Source organism: Myotis yumanensis, unplaced genomic scaffold (genome assembly GCF_028538775.1).
Source record: "Myotis yumanensis isolate MYYU_CA2020_CCGP unplaced genomic scaffold, mMyoYum1.0.hap1 SCAF_24, whole genome shotgun sequence".
NCBI lineage: Eukaryota > Metazoa > Chordata > Mammalia > Chiroptera > Vespertilionidae > Myotis > Myotis yumanensis.
In genome coordinates this window covers 6,697,893-6,711,169 of record NW_027223775.1, presented here as the reverse complement: position 1 = coordinate 6,711,169, position 13,277 = coordinate 6,697,893, and the positions used below count along the sequence as shown (strand labels likewise).

Genomic DNA, 13,277 nt, shown 5'->3' with positions numbered 1-13,277 from the left:
AGGGTACACATAAAGGACATAAAGGGGGATGGGGTCAGTTTCTCTTTGTCTGCTTCATGTGTGGAAGGGGCTGTCATGAACACCTAAGGAGTAAATTCAGGTTATTTCCTGGGGTATAGGCCTATAGGGTCCCTTCACCTGGGTAAGGACAAACTGTCCTATTGTCTGGTTAACTAGGACTTGTAATCTTGTTTATACAAATTTGGTAACTGCCCTGGAACTGCAGGGCCTGAAGAGGAGGAAGAGGAGAAATAGTGTGAGGGAGCCCAAAAGGGTAAAAGCCAGGTTATTTGGGCAGAGATGCTTGTAGGTTGGACCATATGGACTGCTCTATGCTGTCCTGACTGATCTCCTTGAGCCATTGCGTATTCTGTAGAATGCATTGTGTTTCTTCCTCTATTTGACCTGTAGAGTTTAGATGAAAACAACAGGAGGTGTTAGCAATTAAACAAACCCCTTTCTATTTGGCTAAAAGATAGTTTAGGGCAGTGGTTGGCAAACTCATTAGTCAACAGAGCCAAATATCAACAGTACAACAATTGAAATTTCTTTTGAGAGCCAAATTTTTTAAACTTAAACTATATAGGTAGGTACATTGTTATTAACTTAATTAGGGTACTCCTAAGCTGGCCTTTGCTAAAAACGTCCTCAATGTGATTGAGGGACGTTCACTGAGGTCCACCCCTTCCAACTCTCCCATCCACACTCGTCTTATATACTTGTTTCGTCTATCTCCTTTTGCTTGTCCTCTCTATATGTCCAAACCATCTCAGCATACCTTTCTCAATCCTGGACACTACATCTTCTTTCACTCCACAACGTTCCCGGTACGTGCACGCCCGCACGTGGTATTTTGTGGAAGAGCCACACTCAAGGGGCCAAAGAGCCCCATGTGACTCTCGAGCTGGGGTTTGCCGACCACTGGTGTAGGGCGGTGGTTCTCAACCTTCCTAGTGCCATGACCCTTTAATACAGTTCCTCATGTTGTGGTGACCCCCAACCATAAAATTATTTTCGTTGCTACTTCATAACGGTAATTTTGCTACTGTTATGAATCGTAATGTAAATATCTGATATGCAAGATGTATTTTCATTGTTACAAATTGAACATAATTAAAGCATAGTGATTAATCACAAAAATAATATGTAATTATATATTCAATATGTGTTTTCCGATGGTCTTAACGACCCCTGTGAAAGGGTCGTTTGACCCCCAAAGGGATCGCGATCCACAGGTTGAGAACCGCTGGTCTAGGGCAAGTAGGAGAACCATTTTAGGGATATAAGAGATCTGTGAAATTTAGAAGCACTATTACGGTAAACAAATAGATGTGATCTGGAGAGAAATCCTTTAAACCACTGGAGCCAGAGGTCTAAAATGAGTTTGAAAATACCTTGCACTGTTTGGATGGGATAGTCTGTGCCATGTGGGGGAATGTCACTAACAATCTGCAGGAATGTGGAAGCCTGTGTATATAATTTATTAGTTATTTGGCTGATATGTGAGAGGGGCTACTTTTCTCCAGGGAGACTAATGGGAGGGTTGGTTATCAGGGGGGTGAGGTTTTGTTTTCTCCAGTTTTGTCCATTGCTAGGCATCTGGAGCTTTCTGCCCTGGTGAGTTTCTACATCTGTGTCTGGCCTATTGTCCTTGCTCTGGGGGCCAAAGGATAAATGAGGCCTGGGCACAAAAGGAGGTTTTGGTGGTGTCTAGGGGTGGTATTTCCTGAGTACAAGTAGGGCTTGTAACATGGTGGAGACAAACTGTTTTATACACTTTAGTATTACTGGGGTAAAAGAATAATTAGAGTTATGATAAATGGTCAGATAGAAGGAAGGAGACATTATTTTGGAGAGTTGTAGTATAATGTATCATAATGAGGTTTATTCTCAAATCATTTATTCTTAAGTGTCCTTGGTTTAGAGAAGATAGGATTTTTTAGATGGTTATGGACTGCTGTTTTACTATTTCAGTTTCCCTATTCTGCATGTTTTGGCTTCTGGTCTGTGTCATTTATATGACTTCCTTTTAATATTTCTCCCTACAAACCTTCTATTACTTTCACAAACCTTCTTACAACTTTAACTCACTTTCTTTTTCCTTTAAAAATGCATGTCCATGCCTTCTATTATTAAAACCATACAATTTTTAAACTTTAAATTTCCAATGATAATCAAAAAGTAAACAGCCAGCATTTCTTAGATTGACATTTATGAACATTCTTACTTTTAAGAAATATATCTTTGCCGAAACTGGTTTGGCTCAGTGGATAGAGCGTCGGCCTGCGGACTGAAGGGTCCCTGGTTCGATTCCGGTCAAGGGCATGTACCTGGGTTGCGGGCACATCCCCAGTAGGGGGTGTGCAAGAGGCAGCTGATCGATGTTCCTCTTTCATCGATGTTTCTAACTCTCTATTCCTCTCCCTTCCTCTCTGTAAAAAATCAATAAAATATATTTAAAAAAAAAAAAAAGAAAAGAAATATATCTTTGCCCTAGCCGGTTTGCTCAGTGGATAGAACATTTGCCTATGGACTGAAGGGTCACAGGCTCAATTCCATTCAAGGGCACATGCCTGGATTTTGGACTCGATCCCAGTAGGGGGTATACAAGAAGCAGCAGATCAATGAGTCTCTCTCATCATTGATGTTTCTGTCTCTCTCTCCCTCTTCATTCCTCTCTGAAATCAATAAAAATATATATTTTTAAAAATATATATTTTTAATAAAGTATAGGATATTATATTAACTGTTCTAAATTTACTTTATATAGATTTTCTGTAATAAAATCTAAAATAAGATGAACTTGAAACTTGTTGAAATATTTAGATGTTTATAATTTAATCCAGCAATGCTCCAAAGTTTTTAAGTTGTCAAAGACTTTAGAAAATTATGTATAGGCATATGAGGCTGGAGAAAAGGCAGAAGAGGAGAGAGCAGGCCCAGCAGCCTGTTCCCAGGCCTCCTGCCACTTGGATTTAAAACTGCCACATTTTTCTTTAGAGATATCATGCTAAGGTTTGGGTGATAATGAGTTCAGCTTCTAATAGTAGCTGGACTGTTAAGTGTTTATAGTTTTGCAGTAAAGAAAGTTGTTCTTAGATGGCCCGGGAGACGATTCTGGAAATGACATCATCATGGCTGCCCAAAGAGAACGCCAAGTGCAGTTCAAACTGGTGCTGGTTGGGGACGGGGGCACCGGGAAGACAACCTTCGTGAAGCACCACCTGACAGGGAAGTTTGAGAAGAAGTATGTCGCGACCCTGGGCTTGGAGGTGCACCCCCTCGTGTTCCACACCAACCACGGACCCATCAAGTTCAACGTGTGGGACACGGCTGGCCAGGAGAAGTTCGAGGGGCTGTGTGATAGCTACTTCATCCAAGCCCAGTGTGCCATCATAATGTTTGATGTAACTTCAAGAGTTACTTACAAGAACGTGCCTAACTGTCATCTAGATCTGGTGCGCGTGTGTGAGAACATCCCCATCGTCTTATGTGGCAACAAAGTGGACATCAAGGACAGGAAAGTGAAGGAAAATCCATTGTCTTCCACTGAAAGAAGAACCTTCAGTACTACGACATTTCTGCCAAAAGTATCTACAGCTTTATAAAGCCCTTCCTCTGACTTGCCAGAAAAATAATCGGAGACCCTAACTTGAAGTTCATTGCCATGCTTGCTCTCACCCATGGACTCCACACTGGCAACACAGTATAAGCATGATCTAGAGGTTGCTCAGACCACCGTGCTCCCAGACGAGGATGACGACCTGTGAAAGGGAAGCTGGAGCCCAGCATCAGAAGTCTAGTTTTATAGGCAACTGTCCTGTGATGTCAGTGGTGCCGCGTGTTTGCCACTTTACTATATAGCTAAGCAAAGAAGAACCTGTGCTTGATCCTGGGATGCTGAAAGATGAATGGGCTTTGAGTGAATGTGGCAGTTAAAATACCTTCACTTTTTGGACCTGCATATTTAGCTGTTTTGGAATGCAGTTTCCTTATTGAGTTTCAACTATAAGAATGCTGCAGTCGCATCACAATACTCAGTGGTGAAACCTTGTTTGTTACTGTCATTCCCATTCCTTTTCATTTAGACTCAGAATAAAGTTGTATTTCAAATATCTAAAAAAGAAAAGAAAAGAAAAGAAAGTTGTTCTTTGGGGGAGGGGCAGGGGTGTGCGAAGGCACTGAGGACAGAACAATTTTCAGAGCATTAAAAGGATGAGAATGTTGACCATGGGATCTAAAGGCTCTGTCCCTTTGCCATGTCATGTCATAGAGGAGCTTTGTGAGAAGACAAGTTGGGAACTCAGAGGTGAGAGTACCTAGTGAGCCTGAGAAAGGAGAGTATTTCTTGTTTAGAGAAGGGGACAATGATGGAGGAGATAAGGAGTAAGTAGGTGACTGTCATTTGGGACAGCTGGGCTTTATGAGGGATACCTATACTGCTCCAGTCAGGCAAGGAGAGTGGATAAGGGGTACTTAGTAAGATGCAGTGTAGAGGTGGCTACTGACTGTGAGACTAATCTGTCAACCCCTATAATAGAGACTGAGGAGGGGACAAGCGTCCCCGCGAATTTGGAGAGGGCAGAATGAGTGGCCCCATTGCCAATTAAAAAGAGATTGACTTACCTGCCACCACAGTTGTTACCCAAGGCTCTGTCCTGGTGATGTAAGTCTGTAGGATTTAGCCCCTGACTTACGCTTGGTTGGAGGACCAGCACTTCGTTTGGTGCTCATGAGAGTGGTGGCTAGGGGCTGAAAGGCCTTTGTCTGGGCTTTGGCCTGATCACAGCTTTGTTTTCAGATTTGGGTCTCCTCGTCTCTATTATTAAAGACCTTAAAGGTCATGTTTAAAAGATCTCATTGGGGGGTTTGTTCCTTCTGGGCTTATAGGATCAAGATTGGTGTATTTTCTCATGGCCTGTGTAAGGCAAGAGAGGAAGATTGCTGGATTTTCATGTCTTTCCTGGATGACCTCTGCTAATGTTTCATAATTAACTGCTTTGTGGGTTGCCTTTTCAGGCTACTGAGACAGAGGAGCTGTAAGCTGGGGATCAGGAGATAGTTGGCGGGATCAAAAGTGGTAAAGGAGTTGGGGGGACACCCTGTATATGGCTCTATTCATTACACTGAGATCTACAAGGGGTAGATATAGGAATTAAACACAGGAAGATTGCTGAGCTGTCTCTAAAAAAATTGTTCAAAACCCATAGAAGTTGTTATTGAGTTCCTTCATTATCTCATGCCCTTCCTATGCAGATGTTTTACTCTACCACATGATTATTTAGAGCATGATTTTTGGCCTGGCCAGTCTGGCTAAGTGGATAGAGCATTGGCCTACAGACTGAAGGGTCACAGGTGAGGAAGGAAAATCTGTGAGGGAGAGCAGCTGTTACAGAGAGAATGATGTTTCCCTGAATGTAAAAAAATCCTGGATATATGAGACCTCAGGGTACTTGCCTTGCCTGTGGCAGGATAGTCAAGGTCAGTTAGGATTTGGAAATCGAAAGTGCTGTTTTAATTTATCCTGGGGCCAGACAGTATTGCAATAAAAAATTAGTCGCTTAAGTCCTGCTCGAACTGTATGGTCTGAAGATTTTTAAGTAGACACCCAAGGGGTCTGGGGAATGATGTGGGAATGGTTGACTGTGAATTTCCCATGGCAACTGTCAGTGGCTTAAGGTCTGTTCTCTGTCAAAGGTTAAGGTAGAGAAAGGTGTCCCTGTCTCCCCTAATGTTCAACAGAAACAGATGGAAGCCCTCCCTTTGTGACAGGTGTTCCTGTCAGGAGAGTGGGTGAGGGAACCTGTTTCCCCCGGAGGACTTGTCCCAACCAGTGCTGATTTCCATGGGGCTGGCCATGCAGTAACCTGGCTCCAAATCCAAAATTACTGTCTGGAACATGGGAAAACAGACTAAAGCCATTTACCCATGAATTTATGCCTGGTGTTGATGCAGGAGGAGGCGAGGCAAGGAGAGATCCACTATCCAGTCACACATGACCCAGACTAGTCTGGAGGAAGGCTATGGGGTCTTAAGCAAGTGTCGTGAGTTCAGCAGAAGTTCAGCCTTGCAGGAATGTGGCTGTGAGGCTTTCCCGAACACAAGGTGGGCTCAGGAGCTGGATGATCATGGTCTCTCTGAGTGCCAAGTGCCCAGTTGCTGGAATCCTGCAATGGCTCTTACTGGACCACTCACTATACCTTCCTGGGTTTCGGCGCCAAATGAAAGGTTCAGAGTGGGCCAGGGTCACGCACCTATAACATGAGGCCATAATATATCAAAAGAACTTTTATTTCAGGCACCTGGGTGCAGGTAGGCTGAGTCCAAAAAAAAGGAGTCAGCAGAGACTGAAGCGGGAGGCAGGATTTTATTAACTTCTGCTGGCTGCAAACAGTTCTTCTGAGACACAGAGCTTGACTGACGTGCCCTGTCCTTGGCTCCTCCTGGCACCAGATGTCCAGTGGTTACCTGGGCTATGCGGTGCTCAAGGTTGCAAGCTTTCTGCAAGATATCTACTAAGCACAATAAGTTTTCTCTGCCCGGTTTTATTCTCTTTAACCCTTTCAATTATCAACTAAACCTTAGCATGTTATATCTAGGAAATCCATAAAAAACATGTTAAAGAAATTATTTGTCTGTTAAGGGCTGAAAATTTTTGGAATACATTTTACCCAATAGACTGCCTCAGGCATTAGGAAAAATTACCAAAAGTAGCCTTAGGACCCTAGACCTCCACTGATGTCACTTGCAGTGTTTTTAACACCTATAACAGGGCAGAGAAACAGCAAGAAAACCATCCCATGAAAACAAAAGGCTCAGTTTTAAGCCATATGTCAGTCACCTCAAGGGCTGTGCCACAAGTTTAGCCACTGGAAGAGGGACTGTCACAGGGACTGAAAGATCCCCAGGACCACAGCCTACCCACACAGTGGCCTTAAACTGATAGGGCCCGACACTCCTGTCAGCCTCCAGTAAGGGCATCACCATTAAAGGAATGGAGCCAAAGGTAGCCCTCATTGTGACAGGTAAGAATTAAATTTTCTTGAATACAAGACTGCTTACTCTCTCACCAAGGACTCTTTCTTCCAAAGCCTGTTCAATCACTGCAGTAAATAGGCGTTCTCAACACTACCCTTAAAGTCTACCCCTTCAACTGCAGCCTGGAGAATCTTATTTTTAGCCATGCTTTTCTGAAACTACAGGGAGGAATACAGCCCCTTCCCTTGTAAAGAAAAAATATGGAGCTTTTGAATCCAAGCAGCTGGCAATGGTACAGGACCTGCTTCCCCCTCTTTTCCCACTCACCACACACACCTTTTTCTTTCTTTCTTTTTTAAAAAAATATGTTTTTATTGATTTCAGGGAGGAAGAAAAAGGGAGAGGTAGAAACATCAATGATGAGAGAGAATCATTGATTGGCTGTTTCCTGCACACCCCACACTGGGGATTGAGCCCGCAACCAGGGCATGTCCCCCAACTGGGAATCGAACCGTGACCTCCTGATTCATAGGTCGATGCTCAACCACTGAGTCACGCTGGCCAGGCCACACACCTTTTTCCTTCTTCTAAACAAAAAGGCTCCCTATAAGGTAGTCAACTATGACAAAGGTAATGAAATCACTAGTAGCTGTCTGTGGGAGATCAGTGGAGTGATTGGATGCCCACTTGCACCTGCCTTGGCCTGGCACCGCCTGCTCACCTGCTCCACCATCCTGCCTTGGTCCCGCTCTCATTAGGGTCCATTTGGGCTGACAGCACCTCCACTGTTGCCTACTGCCAGCGATATGCCACCAAATTCAGACTTGTTCTGTGCCACTCCCTGGTGGTCAGTGCACATCACAGCGAGCAATTTGCACATTAGGCTTTTATTATATAGGATCAGGCCTGACATATACCACAAACTTCAAAAAAAAAAAAAAAAAATAGACACAGGTCCACAAATCCCTCAAAAGACATCCTTAACCTGGCCTTTAAAGTCTTTAACACTTGGAGTGGGGGAAACGAGTTAAGTCGGCTCGCGTGAATTGCGCGTACTCCGCGGGAGCCGTCTTAACTCGGTTCATATAGATTTGCGGTGGAGTGCGGGAAACGTGTAAACTCGGGCCGATTGTAACTGCGTATTACCAAATATTTGTTTGTTTGCCGTTCACAAAGATACCTACCTGCGTATGCGAACCGTTTCATACCCATTGGGGTAATAGGTATCATAAAAATCCCTGATTTTGCGCGGGAAACCTAAATAATTGCCCGCGCCATCTTATATTTTGGCGGGAAATTCACCCCACACCGGAGTGTTAATAATAGAGTTGAGGAGACCCAAATTCAAAAACAAAAGTGAGATCAGGCCAAGGCTGAAGCAAAGAAGGAGGCCTTCCAGCTCCCCCACTCACAAACCCCAAACTAAGTGATGATCTTCCAACCAAGGGTAATTCAGGGACTAAGCCTTCTCTGGGCCCATGCAACAAGGAAGGACATGGGCCAAAACCTGGGGCTTGACCCCCCACCCCCCTGCTCTGCCCAAGGTCCGGAGGGAAGGCCACTGGAAATTAGGCTGTAGTCTGGCCCTCCAGCTTTAACTGTCCCTCTGGATATGATTTAGAGCTCCCAGACTTCCTGGGATTGGCCAGCGAAGATTGAAGCTGCCCAGGTCCTGACAAGGTCCCACAAACTTACATCACCAGGACAGAGCTTTGGGGAATGATTGTGGTGGCAAGTAAACTGATCTCTTTTTAATTGATAATGGGGCCACTTATTCTGCCCTCTCTGAATTCGGTGGGACCGTTGTCTCCTTTTCAGTCTCTATTATAGGGGGTGACAGGTTAGTCTCACAGTCATTAACCACCTCACCTCTACACTGCATCTTACTAAATAACCCCTTATCCACTCTTTTCTTGTTCTACCTCAGTGCCCAACCATGGCTACTGCACATGCCCTCATAAAGCCCAATTTTCCCAAACCACAGTCACCTACCTTGGTTTCACTCTCATCCCACAAAGTTAAGCCATTACATTGGACCATAAATGCCTTATGCTGTCCTCTCCTGTAAACAAGAAATACTCTTTTTTCTTTTGCCTCTGGGTTCCCAACTTTAGTCTTCTCGCCCCACAGACAGCTACCAGTAGCAGCGGTGGGGGGGCGGGGCCGCCTCCTGTCTCCCAGGCGCTGAGAGAGCTGGAGGGCTGGGGAGGAGCTGGCCCCAATCAGTCGCCTTGCAGGTGGGATGGTGGAGCAGATGAGGGGGTGGCGCCAGGCCAAGGCAGGTTGCCAGGCGGGACTGTGGGCATGCGAGGCTGGAGTGCGAGTTGGAGCTGCAAGGCTGAGGGTGCGAGTTGGGGTCTGATCTCTTCAAGCCACCATGAGGATAATGCAGTGAAGGGACCCCTCCCTGAGCTTTTAGATCCCAAGGCTAGCATTCTCACTGCCTTTAATACTCTCCTTGGTACTCATCTATGGTCTTTGCATCCTACCCTGTCTTCCTTTCTCCAAAACCGTATTCAGGCAATTACCAATAGATCCATAGGGGAAGTGATGCTATTCCAAAGCTATACTAGATAATATCTCCTTTCTCAAACACTGACTAATTAGAGACATCTCTACACCACACCTAAGCATATAGAAGCTACAGAAGAATGAGATAGGCATCCCTCATCAACCCCAGGGTGAAGCGGGGAATAGAAAGGCTGGAAAATTAGGCACATTCTTGCACTCCATTATGCCCTGCTGGGGGATCTTGCCCCTCCCAGTGATTTTCCCATTATTCTCATTGTCCATTTCATGATTAACAGCCTTTGTTTTCCAGTAAACCACCTCACCAGTGACCACCTACACCTAGCCCCCACCTGCTCCTGGTCCCACTGGTTACTCTGACTGACCTTTACAAGGGACAAAAATATCCCTCTCCTCCTCCTCTGCCCTGCTGATATTTTGGTCTCAGCCCTTCTGCTAGCCTATGTAACAATTACCAGGGGGCAGATGCTCAATGCAGGAGTTGCCCCTTGGTGGTCAGTGTGCTCCTACAGCAGGAATGCCACTCAGCTGACTGACCCATCCTGGTGACCCACCAGCCCTGAAGCAGCCACTCACTCCCTCAGTAGTCTTGCAGGTCCAATCTCCAGAGAACAGGCTAAGCACCAACAGACCTAGCTGGGACCAGAGCCACCAGCATGATCCTGACAGGGACGCTTAAATCTTCAGGGGCCAGTCCCAGGAAGTCTGGAAATCAACCTCGCGCACTGTGGCTGCTTCCCCATCCTAGATGCTCCATAAGGAAGAAATGACATAAAAGCAGGTGCCAGGTGGCTCCTGACATCTACTGTGAACTTCAGTGGGACAGATCTAGATCCCAGGCTGGCAAGGGAGTCCCACTGCCTGCCTGAAGGGCCGATCGTGCCCGTGCTCCCCCCTCACCCCACCTCTGCACCTCATGCAGGGCTCATGGATGATGAGCACAGCTGCAGCAGCGTAGCCTCTCCTAATCAGAACTGACTGGGCAGGAGACCGTGGCAGGCGCCTCAGGGCCAGGATGAGCAGGAGCAGCAGACAAGAGCAGTAGGCTGTATTGGACTGCTGGTTTCAGCCCAATCCCTGCCGGCCATACCAAGGGATCCTACCCATGCACAGTTCCTCTACTCCTATATAATAAAACCCTAATATGCAAATCAATTGAACAGTGGAACAACTGGTCGCTATGACGTGCACCGACCACAAGGAGGCAGATACTCAATGCAGGAGCTGCCCCCTAGTGGTCAGTGCACTTCCACAGGCGGAGGGCTGCTCAGTCAGAAGTGGCAGGAGCCTCTCCCACCTCTGCAGCAGTGCTAAGGACCCCTCAGGGCCTAAGCTGGCAGGCAGACATCCCCCAAGGGTCCCAGACTGTGAGAGGGTGCAAGCCGGGCTGAAGGGGTCCTCTACCCCCATTCACAAATGTTGTGCACCAGGCCTCTAGTACATTTATAACTCTTTACCCCTTTTAGTCTAGTATGTTCCTCCTTCCCCGACCCTAACACCCAGAAAGCCCCAGAAAGAGTATTTTTTGTCTAGAGGAGGGGATAGTCATGGAGGAGATAAGACATTTACATCTAAGGAAATGCCTCTACTTTGTGGGGTGAAAATGAAATTGAGATGACTGTTTCAGCAAAACGGGTTTTATGAGGAGATTCATGGTAGCCCCAGTCAGGCAACCAGGTAGAACAAGAAAAGAGTGGCTAAAGGGTACATTTATAAGATGCAGTGTAGAGCATTCCCCAAGACTCTGTCCTGATGATGTAAGTCCGTGGGGCCTTGTCAGGGTCTGGGCAGCTTCAGTCTTTGGTGGCCAGTCCCAGGGGTCTGGGAACTTCATACCAGATCTAGAGGGCAGTCTTGCTGGACTGGCTGAGGTCTGATCTGGAGAGGCCAGGCAGCAGTCTGATTTCCAGTAGCCTTTTCTTCCACCGCTAGGGCAGGGCTGAGATGCTGGGGAGGTGAGTGTGTCAAGTTTGTGCAGGACTTGGCCCGGTGTTCTTCCTTGTTGCTTTTAAAGCATGGGCCCAGAGGAGGCTTAGCCTCTTACTTACCCTTGGTTGGAAGACCGGCTCTTTGTTTGGGGTTCATTTGTGAGATGATGTCACCTTTGTCTTTTGTTTCTCCTTATCTCTATTATTAAAAACCTTAAAGGCAGGTTAACAAGATCTTTCTGAGTGGTTTGTGGGATATAGTAAGTCGAGAGCTGATTGGTATATAAAATGGTGTTCAGAAGAAGAGTTCCCTCTGGGTAGGTGGAGGGTCTAATGTGGTAAATTTCTGTAAGGCCTCCATGAGGTGGAAGAGGGAGAGAGCTGGGTTTTCATCAGGGATCTGAATGATTTCATTAAGTTTGTCATAGTTGACAGCCTTATGGGAAGCCTTTTTGAGTACGGCAATGAGACAGGTGATCATATAGCTACAGAGCCAGTACCTGGAGAATTGACCTGAAAGTCCCATCTCGGGTCAGTTTGGGTGACTGTGTCAGTGCCAAACTGGGTTGGCCACCATGACCTGTCTATGGAGGGTGTCGACATAGTTCTGAGCTGCTAGACAGATGCACTCCTTTCTTCTGGGGTGAGGACAGGATGACATAGATGTCATGTCAGGTTAGGTCTGAGGACTGCATCAGGTATTCAGATTCCTTGGTAAAAGTGGTTGGGTTGGTGGAAAAAGAACCTAGTCTTTCTTCAATCTGTGCAAGGTCGGACTTTGATAATGGGATGTGGACCTGGACTATGCCCTCGGTTCCTGTTATCTCCCTTGGGGCTAGAATGGGCATGGGAATAGAAGTGGCTGTTGAGGAAGGTGATCTTTGGGTGGCCCAGGTGCAAGTGTTAGATGGGGAAAAGGCTGTATTTGAACTTGAGTTTCTCCAGTTCTCTCAAGGGCCAGGGGAAGTGAGGGAAGGGGCACATAAGGAGGTGGAGTTAGGTGGTCTGTTAGGTTCAGCTCTAACCAGTTTGACTCAGTGGATAGAGTGTTGGCTTGCAGACTGAAGGGTCCCAGGTTTGATTCTGGTCAAAAGCATGTACCTTGGTTGTGGGCACATCCCCAGTAGGGGGTGTGCAGGAGGCAGCTGATCAATGTTTCTAACTCTCTATCCCTCTCCCTTCTTCTCTGTAAAAAATCAATAAAATATATATTTTTTAAAAAGTAGGTTCAGAATCAGAAGTGTTAGAGGTATGATGTTTGTGTAAAGAAGAAGGATATGATGGGTAGAGCAGGACTGAGAGGATCAGGACTGAAGGATGAGAGAGGCATGGATTTAAGGAACCTCTAACCATTTTCCATGGTGGTGACAGCAATTATCTTAATACTAGAGGCCCAGTGCATGACATCCGTGCATTAAGTGTGTGTGTTGTGGGGGGAGTCCCTCAGCCCAGCCTGTGTCCTCTTGCAGTCTGGGACCCCTGCCAACTTAGGCCTGGTCACCGAGTGGGTCCTTAGCGCTGCCTTGGAGGCAGGAGATGCTTCTGCCACCGTTTCTGCACTTGCCAGCCATGAGCCCGGCTTCTGGCTGAGCGGCACTCACCCTGTGGGAGATCACTGACCACCAGGGAACAGCTCCTGCGTTGAGTGTCCGCCTCCTGGTGGTCAGTGCATGTCATAGCAACCCGTGGTTCCACCATTCTATTGATTTGCATATTAGGGTTTTATTATATAGGATTGCACTGTGTAAAAATTGAATTGCTGTTTTTAGGCCATTTAGATTCATTATTTAGTTTATATTGTGGCCAAACAGTGTTACAAAAGAAAATGAGGGGCTTGGGCCT

At 46.2% G+C, this 13,277-nt stretch overlaps 1 pseudogene; it reads left to right on the top strand.

The window, feature by feature from the left end:
* The first annotated feature begins 2,813 nt into the window (after positions 1-2,813).
* On the top strand, positions 2,814-4,076 carry LOC139000550 (GTP-binding nuclear protein Ran-like; annotated as a pseudogene).
* The last annotated feature ends 9,201 nt before the right edge of the window (positions 4,077-13,277 follow it).